At 38.8% G+C, this 15385-nt stretch overlaps 1 protein-coding gene across 7 annotated transcripts in view; it reads left to right on the top strand.

Annotated features, from left to right (window-relative positions):
* Positions 1-15385, top strand: part of ITPR2 (inositol 1,4,5-trisphosphate receptor type 2) — a 494379-nt gene that overhangs the window by 244841 nt on the left and 234153 nt on the right. The gene's annotated exons all lie outside the window — the stretch shown is intronic.

Here is a 15385-nt window from a genome sequence, read left to right as displayed (position 1 = left end):
GCTTTGGGATTTAAAATAGTCACCGACACTATATTAGTCTAAATATATCTTTTATTTCCATTATAAGATTTCATTTCCTACCAATCCTCTACTGGCCCAAACCTTATGATTTAGCAGGATAGTTTAGTAACTTTTTGTTATGCTTTAAAGACATGTGTAATAGATAGGAAGTCAAAAATTATATCTAAGTCTGTAATCAAGGTAGGTTTGGAAGAATGATGTTTTTGTGTAAAATCTCAGTTTTATCTTTGTGAGAAGGCACGTTTTCTTTCTCTTCCTGGTTTGTTCTTTCCCCTTGAGCAGTTAGGAAGCTCTGGAAATTTTATCCCCACTATTATCCTTCTGCATTTGTACCTCTCCTTCCTTCCCCTCCATAAAGACCTTGTTTAACCCCTCATCACTTCCTTCCTGGACCCCTGTAGGAATTATTCAGTGTTCTCTCCTCCTGTCTTTCTCCACCTAAAGAAATCTGCTACCAGAGTCATCTCCTTGAAGCCCCCAGTCTTCAGCCCTGTCCCTTTGTCTAACAAACTCTTGAGGATGGATTTCTCATTGTCACATTCATGGCCCCTACAGCACAGCCCTACCTTACCTTTCTGACTTCCTTGCTCGCTGGTTTCCACATACCTAGTGTGACCGTGGACAGATATGATGCCCCATGCCTTGCTCACGCTGTACTTACTTTCTCATTCTGTTTCATTCTTTCTCATTCTCTGTTTTGTTCTTTTTCTTTCTCTCTCCAGTTTCCACCACTGCCACCTGTCAGCATCTTTCCCATTATTTGAAATTTTTTATTCAAATTCCTCCATGAAAGCCCTTCTTAACTCCCATATCTAGAGCTGAACTTGGCCCCATTTGACCTCTTGTACTTTTCTTATGGTCTTCCTTTGATCATATTGTATCCCATCCTAAGTCCTCATCTTATTTCCCCTATTAGACTTTCAGGGACAGTGATTATGAGTCACAAAGACATGAATAAAAAGCTATTGTCTAGGATGAAGAATGTGAAAAGCAAATCCCGCTTTGTGATAGTTAGACCACCTCTTTTTTTGCTTGTTCATGAATTGGTGCGCATAGAAAAACATAATGAACATGAGAGGCATTCAGAAGTGAGTATCCACAGTAGTAAAGTGATCTAAACCCACCTTACTTGAATAGCGATTGAAAACACTTGAAATATTTAGGCAAAGGAGAGGGAAGACATAAGACATAAGACATAAGACTCTTTCAACGTTTGAAGGTGATCATGGACTTCTTTTACAGGGATAAGGTTAAAACTAATATAGGGTAGCTGCGAGAGGCAGATTTTTGTCCCACTCTAAAGAATAACTATTTTACAGTTAGTAATCTTTGAAAACCATACTGATCACATTTGATTGTTCTCTTTTGTTCACTCCCATTAAACACAAGAGCAGGTTCTACTGACTTCACTTCCAAAATTTATCTTTTTCTTTATTTTGTGTGATGCCCTTGTCCAAATTCACCATCATGTGACATGGATTACAGAAGCATTTTCCTACTGAAATCCCCACCCCCACTCCTGTCTTGCTAGCATCCATTCCTTACACAGCAGTTAGAATGATCTTAAAATGTACATCAAATCATATCACTCACCTACTGTCCATTGCACTTGAAATTTGTATTCCTTACCATGGCTTAGAAGGTCCTTGATCATCTGAGCCTCTTCTTTTTTTTTTTTTTTTTGGATGTAGTGTTCCATGATTCATTGTTTGCATATAACACCCAGTGTTCCATTCAGTATGTACCCTCTTTAATACCCATCACCAGGCTAACCCATCCCCCACCCCCCTCCCCTCTAGAACCCTCAGTTTGTTTCTCAGAGTCCATAGACTCTCACAGTTCGTCTCCCCCTCCGATTTCCCCCCCTTCATTTTTCCCTTCCTGCTATCTTCTTCTTCATCTTTTTTTTAAAACATATAATGTATTATTTGTTTCAGAGGTACAGGTCTGTGACTCAACAGTCTTACATAATTCACAGCGCTCACCATAGCACATACCCTCCCCAGTGTCTATCACCCAGCCACCCCATCCCTCCCACCCCCCACCACTCCAGCAACCCTCAGTTTGTTTCCTGAGATTAAGAATTCCTCATATCAGTAAGATCATGTGATACATGTCTTTCTCTGATTGACTTATTTCACTTAGCATAGTACCCTCTAGTTCTATCCACATCGTTGCAAATGGCAAGATTTCATTTTTTTTTGATGGCTGCATAATATTCCATTATATATATATATCACATCTTCTTTATCCATTCATCTGTTGATGGACATATCTTGGCTCTTTCCATAGTTTAGCTATTGTGGACATTGCTGCTATAAACATTGGGGTACAAATACCCCTTCGGATCCCTACATTTGTATCTTTGGGGTAAATACCCAGTAGTGCAATTGCTGGGTCGTACGGTAGCTCTATTTTCAACTTTTTGAGGAACCTCCATACTGTTTTCCAGAGTGGCTGCACCAGCTTGCATCCCCACCAACAGTGTAGGAGGGTTCCCCTTTCTCTGCATCCTTGCCAACATCTGTCATTTCCTGGCTTATTAATTTTAGCCATTCTGACTGGTGTGAGGTGGTATCTCATTGAGGTTTTGATTTGGATTTCCCTGATGCCGAGCGATGGGGAGGACTTTTTCATGTGTCTGCTGGCCATTTGGATGTCTTCTTTGCAAAAATGTCTGTTCATGTCTTCTGCCCATTTCTTGATTGGATTATTTATTCTTTGGGCGTTGAGTTTGATAAGTTCTTTATAGATTTTGGATACTAGTCCTTTATCTGATATGTCATTTGCAAATATCTTCTCCCATTCTGTCGGTTGTCTTTTGGTTTTGTTGACTGTTTCTTTTGCTGTGCAAAAGCTGTTTATCTTGATGAAGTCCCAATAGTTCATTCTTTCCCTTGCTTCCCTTGCCTTTGGCGATGTTTCTAGGAAGAAGTTGCTGTGGCTGAGGTCGAAGAGGTTGCTAGCTGTGTTCTCCTTTAGGATTTTGATGGACTCCTGTCTCACATTGAGGTCTTTCAACCATTTGGAGTCTATTTTTGTGTATGGTGTAAGGAAATGGTCCAGTTTCATTCTTCTGCATGTGGCTGTCCAATTTTCCCAACACCATTTGTTGAAGAGACTGTCTTTTTTCCATTGGACATTCTTTCCTGCTTTGTCAAAGATCAGTTGACCATAGAGTTGAGGGTCCATTTCTGGGCTCTCTATTCTGTTCCATTGATCTATGTGTCTGTTTTTGTGCCAGTACCATACTGTCTTGATGATTACAGCTTTGTAATAGAGCTTGACGTCTGGAATTGTGATGCCACCAGCTTTGCTTTTCTTTTTCAAAACTCCTCTGGCTATTCGGGGTCTTTTCAGGTTCCATACAAATTTTAGGATTATTTGTTCCATTTCTTTGAAAAAAGTTGATGGTATTTTGATAGAGATTGCATCCGAGCCTCTTCTTTTTCTATCTTTTCCTTCACTCGTCCTCTCCCGACTCCGCTGCCCCACCCACACTGGCCCTCCTCCTGTTTCTAATCTACACCAAATTTTTTTCTCATCTCAGGGCATTTGTGTGTGCTGTTTCCTCTCTCTGGATCCTCTTCCCCCCGATTGTCACATGCTCAAAATAGAAGTGCTCAGTGAAATGTTCCAGAACATCCCATATACACTGTCCCCAGCTTCTTCCTGCTCCTTATCCTATTATTTTTTTTCCCCTCTTAGCACATAGCACTATTTGAAACCATCTTGTTTGTTTGTCTATTTATTTATTTTTCCTTCTTGTTGTCTGCTTCTCCCATTAGAATGTAAACTACAAAAGCAGGGACTTTGCCTTATTCACTAACTGGTAGGGCCTGGAAATGTCTGACACCAACTACACAGGTTAGTGAGTGTTTGTTGACTGACAGTAATCCATGGGCTAGGAATTTTGCAGATAGTGAAATTTAGGCTCAGAAATGTTAAGTAACTTGTCCAATTAATAAGTAGTTGAGTTGGGTTGAAAGTCCAAGTGTCTCTGAGTATAAAGTTTATGCTGTACTGCGTTACCCGAGAAGTCCTACCTTAGGAAGCCCTAACGTATAAACTAGAGCTTGGCAGTTTGGCTTGCTGAGTGGGGATTAATCTGAAGTTTTACAACTCAGTTGCAAAAACATTTTTGTGTTTCAGCAACTCTTTAAGAACACAAAGAGGCACTACAATTTAACACAATTCAAATACATAAGAATTTATAATATTGGAGAGAACAAAGAGGATACATATTTTTTTAAAGATTTTATTTATTTATTTGACAGAGAGAGACACAGCGAGAGAAGGAACACAAGCAGGGGGGGAGTGGGAGAGGGAGAAGCAGGCTTCCTGGCGAGCAGGGAGCCTGATGCGGGGCTCGATCCCAGGACCCTGGGATCATGACCTGAGCCAAAGACAGACGCTTAACGACTGAGCCACCCAAGTGCCCCAAAGAGGATACATATTTAAGCAAAAGTCAAGAGAACAAAGTCAAGAGAACACAAAGCAAATGTTCAGGGCATTTACAAATTGGTCAACACATTCCTGTAAATGCAAATATCTATTACAGATCCTCCTCAACTTACGATGGGGTTGCATCCCTACAAACCCCTCCTAACTTGAAAATACCTAAGTCGAAAAACGCATTTAATACACAACCTACTGAACACCATAGCTTAGCCTAGCCTGCATTGAACGTGCTCGGAACACTTACATTAGCCTACATTTAGGCAAAAATCATCTAACACAAAGCCTTTATTCTTTAATAAAGTGTTGAATTGAGGTATTCACGTACAGGCGCAGAACCCTCCCGGTCGTGGGGCTGACTGGGAGGTCCAGTTGGCTGCCACTGTCTGGCACCCTGGGGGAGGATCCTACTGCACATCATTAGCTTGGGAAAAGGGAAAAGATCAAAATTCAAAGTACGATTTTCTACCAAATGTGTTTCACTTTTGCACCACTGTAAAGTCCAAAAATTGTTAAGTCAAACCACTGTAACTCAGGGACCTTCTGCAGAGTTACATTTACATAACACGTTACAGTTTGTAAAGTGCTCTCAACTGCATAAGCTCAACTCATCTATCACCAAAAAGTCTTAATCTAATTCTCTTTGTGGTTTGTTCATTAGATACAAAAGGTAGTAAAAGGCGGGCACCTGGGTGGCTCAGGTTAAGTGTCTGCTTTCAGCTCAAGTCCTGATCCCAGAGTCTTGGGATCGAGCCCTACATGGGGCTCCTTGCTCAGTGGGGAGTCTGCTTCTCCCTCTCACTCTCTTTCTGTGTTCTCCCTCCCTCTTTCTCTCAAATAAATAAATAAAATCTTAAAAAAACAACAAAAAACCCCCCAAAATGTAGTAAAAGGCAAGAGCACTTCCTTAGTGCTCACATTCCTGAGAGCAGTGAGTATTTATCGAGTATCGGACAGTGTGGGAAACTTTATGATGTGGACATAATTCTTACCCTATTTTACAGTGGGGATATGAGGTTGGCAATGTTAAGCACCTTGCCCAAGGTCACACAGGCAGGTGGGGACAGAGCCAGCACCTTCTAAACTGACAGGCTCACAGGCATTTGTGATGCTCTGCTATCATAGATTGGTTTAAACAAGCATTATCTATTTGATGCCTTTAAGATACAAAATATGGATCAAGATGCTAATTTAAGCTGTACATGAAATGAATTCATACAGTTTTCAGATAACTTAAAAAGAAGGTAAGGAGATAGTGAATTAAGTTAGTAAGGGTTCGGGGGGAAGTCCTTTTAGAAAAAGAGTGCTTCCTATCATTTGTCTCTTTTTCCTTGATGAATACTCCAGAAATTTTTTATCAGCTACTATCGAATGTATTGAGGCCATGATCAGTTGTGCATTTATTATGTCATGTTCAGTTTTTCTGTTAAAACTTCATAAGCATTTAAAACTGAAGCCGTGATCAACTGTGAATGTACCATGCCTATCATGTTAGGGTTACCTGAACAAACTTCCTAAGCTTCTAAAAGCTGAGGTGCTTTTGAATGATTTGTATCTGCAGAAATTACCGATAGTTACCTACATTGCTACACTTTCCCCTGAGTTATGTCAAATTTGAAATTGATAGGAAGATACAGGGTCTTCAGTGGTAATAAATGTGAATTCCCAGTAATACCATTCCCTGCGGGGGTGCCTAGCTGGAATGTAAGGTATACACGTGTCTATCATTCTCTACCCTCAATGAGATAAGTTAAGGCTGGTTTGGGAACAAGTAAGGATGGGGACCTCTGCAGTAAATGCACACCATGATGTTCACTGAGATTTGAGAAATGGTAGGGCCATTGAGGCCATGTAAAGTTTTAAATGCTGTTGGTCAGTTCCTGTTCCTCAGTTTACTCTTTTATATAAAACACAATAGCACATGTTAGAAGTAGTTTGAGAAAAAGCATCCAAAAATTACTTCCATATTATTTCACTTAAAAAAGAATTTTGCTCCATGTGTTTCATAATCTTCAAATGATTTGGGGGGATTAATGTTGGGTACTTTGTTGGCAACAGAATCTTTTTTCCAAATGGAAATTCTGTAAAATATCTTCTACAAATGGTTTGAATAATGAACATCAATCTTCAAGCCAATTGTTCCCAAAAAATTTGAACATGTAGAAAATAGTAACCCTTTGAGGAGAGAAATTCAGTGTCTATTAAACAAACAAATCTGTTTTAATCTACTTAGGATGTAGTTGATTGTAAGATGAGTTTGACACAATGTACTCCTGTAATTCTGGTTTTTAAAAACATCATTATTGCTTTTTAAAAGTTAAATCTGAATAAGTTACAAGATAGGTCAAAATCTTATAATATTTTTCACATATTCATTGATTCATTGGATTTATAATGATCCCTTGTTATCTGAAACATATTATTTTAATTGTTTGGGAAATACAATCTCAAACTGTATTTCCTGCCCTCAATAAATTTTTAGTACACTGGAAGTAAATATAACAGGTACAGAAATCACAAAGCAGAATAAGTGTCTTAACTAAGCAGTACCAAGTAGCTTATCTGTTATAAAGTTTTAGAGCCTGAGATAGTACCTAGAGCTCAGTAGGTACTCAATAAGTATTTATTGCATGAATAAAATAAATGGATGAATACAAATAAATGCATGAATATCCTACTCCTCTCATTGGCTGCATAGTATCTTATTATGTGCCTATATTCTAATTTATTTAAGCCCATTGCTGGATATTTATGTTGTTTCTAATCATTTTTGCATATGAGGGAGAATAAGGTGAATATCTACGAGTAGAATTTCTGGGTATTTTAATTTTGACAGACACTGCTGTCTGTAGAGATCATTTAATTTACATGTCACCAGTGATGTAGGAGAGCATTTTCTTCCTCGATATCGTGTCGTTATCAAATTCTTAGATCTTTGCCAATCTTGTAATTAAATATCGTTATAGATAATATCCTTACAAATATTGTTATAGAAAATATCATTATAAATAAAAGTATTATTATATATGTGTTTCTCTTTTTATGAGTGAAGAAAAATAATCTGTCCATATGGTTGAGTCATTGGCATTTCCTTTTCTGTGGATTGTCACTTCTTGTACTTTGCTTACTTTTTCTAAAGGTTTTTTTTTCTTAACAGTTTCTCAATCATTATAACCCTTTATTTATTAAGGAAATACGCTCTTTGCCTATAAGTAACAATTGAAAATTTTTTTTTCATTAATGTCATTTGAAATTTTATTTTATTTTATTTGTTTATTTTTAGTTTTTATTTTATTTATTTATTTTTATTTTTTTATTATGTTCAGTTAGCCACTGTATCATCATTAGTTTTTGATGTAGTGTTCAATGATTCATTAGTTGCGTATAACACCCGGTGCTCATATAATTTTATTTTATTTTATTTTTTTGGCATACAGAAATTTATTTTCTATTAGGCTTACAGGTTTTCTTTCATCTTCAGAATGGCCTTGATTTAAAAGATGTTTTTAAATTCCCATTGAGAATTTTGATGGCTTTAGTTTCTCTGTCTGCTTGTTTCTGTTTTTGGTGTGGCTCTTTACAATTGTGAGCTCTCTGGACTAGATTCAGTTATAAGGTAGAAGGTATGGAATCAGCTTTATTTTTTCCAGATGACTAGTCAGGTGTGCCAATAGTAGTTATTGCATAACCCATAAAATTATAGTCTTTATTCAATTTGGGGATTAATTGAATGTACTTGGAGCGCCACACAGGAAAGATGCATTTCATATCTTTAGTGTTCTTTGCATTTAAGCACACTAGTGCTTTGGTAGAGACTTATCCTGGATACTGGGACATGGTACAGAAAAGGCACCACACTGCCCACCCCGTTACCCCTTCCTTGTGCACCGGCTGTTCTAGTTCTTATGGGCCCGCACAGTAGGGCTTGACAACCAAGCAGGGCTTCTAATTCCTGCTGATACTTTCTGTTGCCTTTCCCCCTACCTGTCAGTTTATCTATCTAAGCATTTTTTTCCATGGCACCTATCACTGCAATATGTGTGTTCTCAGAGATTTGGTTCTGGCAGGTACCATCAGTGATTTTGTCTAATTAAAAAATGTCACCTAATCTGCAATATTTAATGAATAATAATTAGAAATAGATTTCAATTACATCTTAAAATCACCGCAAAGACGAGTCATATCGAGAAAATTTTCAGGATAAGCCTAATTAGTAGCTTAGCCAAATCATCAAAATACCGGTGAATAAATATAGCTCATTTTAGAGAACTAGCTATCGCTAGGCAGAGCGCTACAAAAGATAAATGCATTAATGACAGCCCATCCTTTCTACTATTAGTTTTTTAAAGAACTCCATACACTTACTATCTGACAAAACATCCTTAACAAGGTAGTATCCCAATTGCATTCTAATTTAGAAGAGAAATAGGAACACTTTTTTTTAAGATTTCATTTATTTATTTGACAGAGAGAGAGACACAGAGAGAGAGGGAACAAGTAGGGGGAGTGGTAGAGGGAGAAGCAGCTCTGCACAGAGCAGGGAGCCTGATGCGGGGGTCGATCCAGGACCCTAGGACCATGACCTGAGCTGAAGGCAGACGCTTAACAACTGAGCCACCCAGGCCGCCCCAGGAACATTTCTTTTTTAAATGTTTTAAACTTTAATGTGACTCTTTCCTCTAAAGCACACAGTTGGAATTATTGCTACAGGCCAGAAGAATGACTGCTGTAGTAAATTCATTAGTTCTTTCTTAATGGGGGGGGGCAGGGAATAACCAGCAATCCCCAAATACATCCTAGTTCACATTGCACTATACTGTACTGTATATACCAGAATTTTCCTAATTTAATAAAAGTAAGCTAAGTTTGGATTATATTTTTGGTTGCATTTGAAAAATATTCTAGTTATTGTTTTTGTGAGATGAATTAATTCTTTTCCTCATCACAATGTTCCTTTCTGCTTTAATTTTTAAACAATATATGGAAAGCTAATTAGCATTGTCAGCTTTGCTTTTGAATTAATATTTATAATATTTTGATGGTGCAGAGAATTTTTTTCAAGCCATACCTTTAAAGGGATTATATTTTTATAATTGTTTGAAAAATTTTTATCATTTCCACAGCTGTCTTATTTTAACTCGAATTCTCTTTTCCCCAGTTGCAGAGTTCATTTTCTTTTCTGACTTAGAAATTGTGATTTAGGCCTTGGCTGGAGTTTACCTTAGGCAGGAGAAAGTAAAGAGCTTTTATTTTACTCCGTAAATTTATAATGCACAATTTGTGCTAGGGTAGGAGACTAGAAAATACCCATTAAAGTAGTACAATTTGGGGAAAGTAAACAAACAAACAAACAAACAAACAAAACCCTTTTGACAAAGTTTGGGATAGTGAATTCTCCTGAGCCTGGTGTGTCCGAGCTGTTGGCCCTAGTGGAGTAGCGGAAGAAACATCTGGGGTGGGTGTGATTCTCCCTGAGATGGCTAGCTAATTAGAAGCCTGCACTGCCGAGACTAACAGAGGTCCTGCCATTGGACTGAATCTCCACCGGTGTCATTAGAAAAATATTCATTGAGTCCTTCTTTGTGTCAGTTCTATTCATAGCAACAACACTTAGTTGATGGTCAGTTGTGTCTAATGCACCTGATTCCTAAAGGGGAGATCAATCCCAATCCCCTCCTCAATTTTTTTTAAGTGTTAGTGTAAACTTGGTTGTAATATATATTGAGGAACATTGAAGTTTATACGTTTTTGTTTCTTCGTTGCTTAGAAAGTAACATACAACAGCATTGTCTTCTGTTTGACTTTTGAGTGTTCAGAGCGAGCCCAGCTTATGTGTGAAGCAGCCAGAAAGGGATCAAAGTCTCGCCAGGATTTGATCGTGGTGCAGGATTGAGTATTTATAAAAATATGTGCAGCTTGGCAGTGCCGAGGCCGTCTGTCCTTCAGCTGGAAATGGGGTGGAGTTGCTCCACCGCTGTGTGTGACGGACATAAACAGAGATTGTGTATGCTTTGGAAAAGGGACATTTACAATGAATATAGGAGAACATTGACTAGGGAAATCTGGGCAGCGGTGCAATTGATTGTTTAGGGTTATCTTACAGCTTTATTATTTCCTTAAATTTCAGCTAGAGCTCTTGTTTATTAAATTGGTAACTTTTTGTGTTGGTAGCTAAAATTATCTGTTTTCAAAGTAGTTTTAAAGTATCTTTCAACTTCGGGGAATTTTCACCAGCAGAACTAGTACTGACTACTGTCATTGTTCTCCTTTCATTATATGAAGCAAGCCGGATTCTCTTTCTCTCTTTTCTTCCTTTCCCAGTTTCATTCATTAAAAAAAGTCTTCCAGGGGTGCCTGGGTGGCTCAGTCGGTTCAGTGTCTGCCTTCCACTCAGGTCATGATCCCAGCATCTTTGGATGGAGTCCTGCATCGGGCTCCCTGCTCAGTGGGGAATCTGCTTCTCCCTCCGCCTCTGCCCCTCCCCCTACTCATCCTCTCTCCCTCCCTCTCTCTCTCCTCTCAAAAAAATAAATAAAATCTTTTTTTAAAAAAAAGGTCTTCCAGGGACTATCATGATAACTTTAAATAATATCCTTACATTTCTGTGTTTTGACTTAACAGCTGTAAATAATATCTGTATTTCCACACTGAAAAATAAGGAACTTAACATATTGCCTTCATTTTGACCTATTCTCTCCCACTCTGTGTTCTAATTATTGCTTAGTAGATTATTGGTTTTATGTTGTTATGATTTCTGAAACTTGTATTCTATTTGGAAATATAATGAAATCTTTTATAGGATAATAAAATTTAAAAATCAGATCATTCAGGGGGAGGAGCAAGATGGTGGAGGAGTAGGAGACCTAAATTTCGTCTGGTCCCAGGAATTCAGCTAGATAGGGATCAAACCATTCTGAACACCTACAAACTCAACAGGAGATTGAAGAAAAGAATAGCAGCAACTCTCTGAACAGAAAAGCGACCACTTTCTGGAAGGTAGGATGTGCGGAGAAGATATTCGGGAAGATAGACGGTGGGGGAGGGGGCCTCCCTTAGCCGCTACTGGCAAGTGATAGAGCCACGGGGCACAAAATCAGAACTTTTAGAAGTCGGTTCTGCAGAGGGACATCGCTCCAGTGGCTAAGTGGGGGGTGGAACCTTCACGGGACAGTGTGGTCTCAGGACCCTCGGGGTCACAGAAAGACCAGGGGTGTCTGAGTGCAGCAGAGCTCCCAGGTATGGGAGCGGGGAAGCCGACTGCAGAGACGGAGCGGAGGCGCAGGCTCTCAGCTCGGGGTTGCCATAAACCATGATCCGCGTCACAGTCGGGCCACTGCTCCTCCAGCAGGGACCCAACAAGCGGCAGATCCGGGGAGACTCCCCTTCCTCCCCCGGGAGGAGCGGCGGGGAGCGCACCGCAGGGATCTGCTGGGTTTGGAGACTCCACACCAAGTCGGGTGCCAGAGATAGAAACGCTCAGTCACAGGCCAGGTGAGCCCGGAGTGCGGCTGGAGACTGGGGAGACGGGAGTGACTGACTGCTTTTCTCTGGGGGCGCACTGAGGAGTGGGGCCCGGAGTTGTCGGCTCTTCTGGGGTGGAGATTGGGAGGCTGCCATTTTCACTCTCATCCTCCAAAGCTGTACAGAAAGCTTGCAGGGAACAAAAGCTCCCGAGAGCAAACTGGAGCAGATTACTTAGCCCAGAACCGACAAGGGCGGGGCAATTCCGCCTCCGGCAAAGACGTTTGGGAACCAAGGCAACAGGCCCCTCCCCCAGAAGATCAGCAAGAACAGCCAGCCAAGACCAAGTTTACCGATCAATGAGAATGGTAGAGCTCCAGCGCTAGGGGAATACTGCACATAGAATTCATGGCTTTTTTCCCCCTGATTCTTTAGTCTTTCAAAGTTAATATTTTAATTTTCTTTTTCTATTTTTTTTAAATTTTTCTTTTTCCCTTTTTCAACCAACATCTTATCAATCCCTTTTTAAAAAATCTTTTTTATTTTTCATTTTTAGAGACATATTCTATCCCTTCATAGTAGTTACCCTTATTTTTGGCATATATATATATAAGTTGTTTTCTCTTTAAAATTTTGAGATACAGTTTCTTCTAACAGATCAAAATATACCCTAAACCTCTAGTGTATGGCTTTGTTCTAGTCTCCTGCCTGATCCCATTCTCTCCCTTTTTCTTTCTTTTTTTTTAAAAATCCTCTTCTTTCTTTTTTCAAACAACTTCTTATCTTAACAATTCCTTTTATAAGATTTTTTATATTTTTCACCTTTACAGTCATATTCCATCCCTTCATCATATCAACCCTTATTTTTGTACACATATAAGTTTTTCTTTCTTTAAAATTTTGGGAGGCACTTTCTTCTAACAGGCCAAAATACACCCAAAATCTAGTGTGTGGCACTGATCTATGCACCAGCCTGATCATATTTGATTATATTCTGTTTTTTTTGTTTTGTTCTGTTTTTGTTTGTTTTTATCTTTTTCTTTTTCTTTTTCTTTTTTCTTTCTTTCCCTTTCTTTTCCCCTGGTTTCAGGTCTTTTCTGATTTGTTCAGAGTATATTTTCTGGGAACATTCTTACCCTGTTAGCATTTTGCTCTCTCATTCATCTATTCTCTTCTGGACAAAATGACAAGACGGAAAAAATCACCTCAACACAAAGAACAAGAGGTAGTACTGACTGCCAGGGACCTACTCAATACGGACATTAGTACGATGTCAGACCTAGAGTTCAGAATCATGATTTTAAAGATACTAGCTGGGCTTGAAAAAAGCATGGAAGTTGTTAAAGAAACCCTTTCTGGAGAAATAAAAGAACTAAAATCTAACCAAGTTGAAATCAAAAAGGCTATTAATGAGGTGCAATTAAAAATGGAGGCTCTAACTGCTAGGATAAATGAGGCCAAAGAGAGAATTAGTGATATAGAAGACCAAATGATGGAAAATAAAGAAGCTGAGAAAAAGAGAGATGAACAACTACTGGATCATGAAGGGAGAATTCGAGAAATAAGTGAGACCATAAGACGAAACAATATTAGAATAATTGGGATCCCAGAAGAAGAAGAAAGAGAGAGGGGCAGACGGTATATTGGAGCAAATTATAGCAGAGAACTTCCCTAATTTGGGGAAGGAAATAGGCATCAAAATCCAGGAGGCACAGAGATCTCCCCTCAAAATCAAGAAAAATAAGTCAACATCCTAACATCTAAGAGTAAAACTTACAAGTCTCAGAGACAAAGAGAAAATCCTGAAAGCAGCTTGGGACAAGAGATCTGTAACCTACAATGGTAGATTGGCAACAGACCTATCCACAGAGACCTGGCAGGCCAGAAAGGACTGGCATGATATATTCAGAGCACTAAACGAGAAAAATATGCAACCAAGAATACTATATCCAGCTAGGCTGTCATTGAAAATAGAAAGAGAGATAAAAAGCTTCCAGGACAAACAAAAACTAAAAGAATTTGCAAACACGAAACCAGCCCTACAAGAAATATTGAAAGGGGTTCTCTAAGCAAAGAGAGCCTAAAAGTAACATTGACAAGAAAGGAACACAGACAATATACAGTAACAGTCATCTTACAGGCAGTACAATGGCACTAAATTCATATCTTTCAACAGTTACCCTGAATGTAAATGGGCTAAATGCCCCAGTCAAAAGACACAGAGTATCAGATTGGATAAAAGAACAAGACCCATCGATATGCTGTCTGCAAGAGACTCATTTTAGACCCAAAGACACCGTCAGATTGAAAGTGAGGGGGTGGAAAACCATTTACCATGCTAATGGACATCAAAAGAAAGCTGGCAATCCTTATATCAGACAAATTAGATTTTAAACCAAAGTCTATAATAAGAGATGAGGAAGGACACTATATCCTACTTAAAGGGTCTATCCAACAAGAAGATCTAACAATTGTAAATATCTATGCCCCTAACATGGGAGCAGCCAGTTACATGAGGCAATTAATAACAAAAGCAAAGAAACACATCGACAGCAATACAATAATAGTGGGGGACTTTAACACCCCCCTGACTGAAATGGACAGATCATGTAAGCAAAAGATCAACAAGGAAATAAAGACTTTAAATGACACACTGAACCAAATGGACTTCACAGACATATTCAGAATATTCCATCCCAATGCAATGGAATACACATTCTTCTTTAGTGCCCATGGAACATTCTCCAGAATAGATCACATCCTAGGTCACAAATCAGGTCTCAACTGGTACCAAAAGATTGGGATCATTCCCTGCATATTTTCAGACCACAATGCTTTGAAACTAGAATTCAATCACAAGAGGAAAGTCGGAAAGAACTCAAATACATGGAGGCTAAAGAGCATCCTACTAAAGAATGAATGGGTCAACCAGGAAATTAAAGAAGAATTAAAAAAATTCATGGAAACAAATGAAAATGAAAACACAACTGTTCAAAATCTTTGGGATGCAGCAATGGTGGTCCTAAGAGAAAAGTATATAGCAATACAGGCCTTTCTCAAGAAACAAGAAAGGTCTCAAATACACAACCTAACCCTACACCTAAAGGAGCTGGAGAAAGAACAGCAAATAAAGCCTAAACCCAGCAGGAGAAGAGAAATAGTAAAGATCAGAGCAGAAATCAATAAAATAGAAACCAAAAGAACAGTAGAACAGATCAACGAAACTAGCAGCTGGTTCTTTGAAAAAATTAACAAGATTGATAAAACCCTGGCCAGACTTATCAAAAAGAAAAGAGAAATGACCCAAATAAATAAACTCATGAATGAAAGAGGAGAGATCACAACCAACACCAAAGAAATACAAACAATTATAAGAACATATTATGAGCAACTATATGCCAGCAAATTAGATAACCTGGAAGAAATGGATGCATTCCTAGAGATG

Source organism: Halichoerus grypus, chromosome 6 (genome assembly GCF_964656455.1).
Source record: "Halichoerus grypus chromosome 6, mHalGry1.hap1.1, whole genome shotgun sequence".
Taxonomy (NCBI): domain Eukaryota; kingdom Metazoa; phylum Chordata; class Mammalia; order Carnivora; family Phocidae; genus Halichoerus; species Halichoerus grypus.
This window is presented reverse-complemented; position numbering and strand designations above follow the sequence as displayed.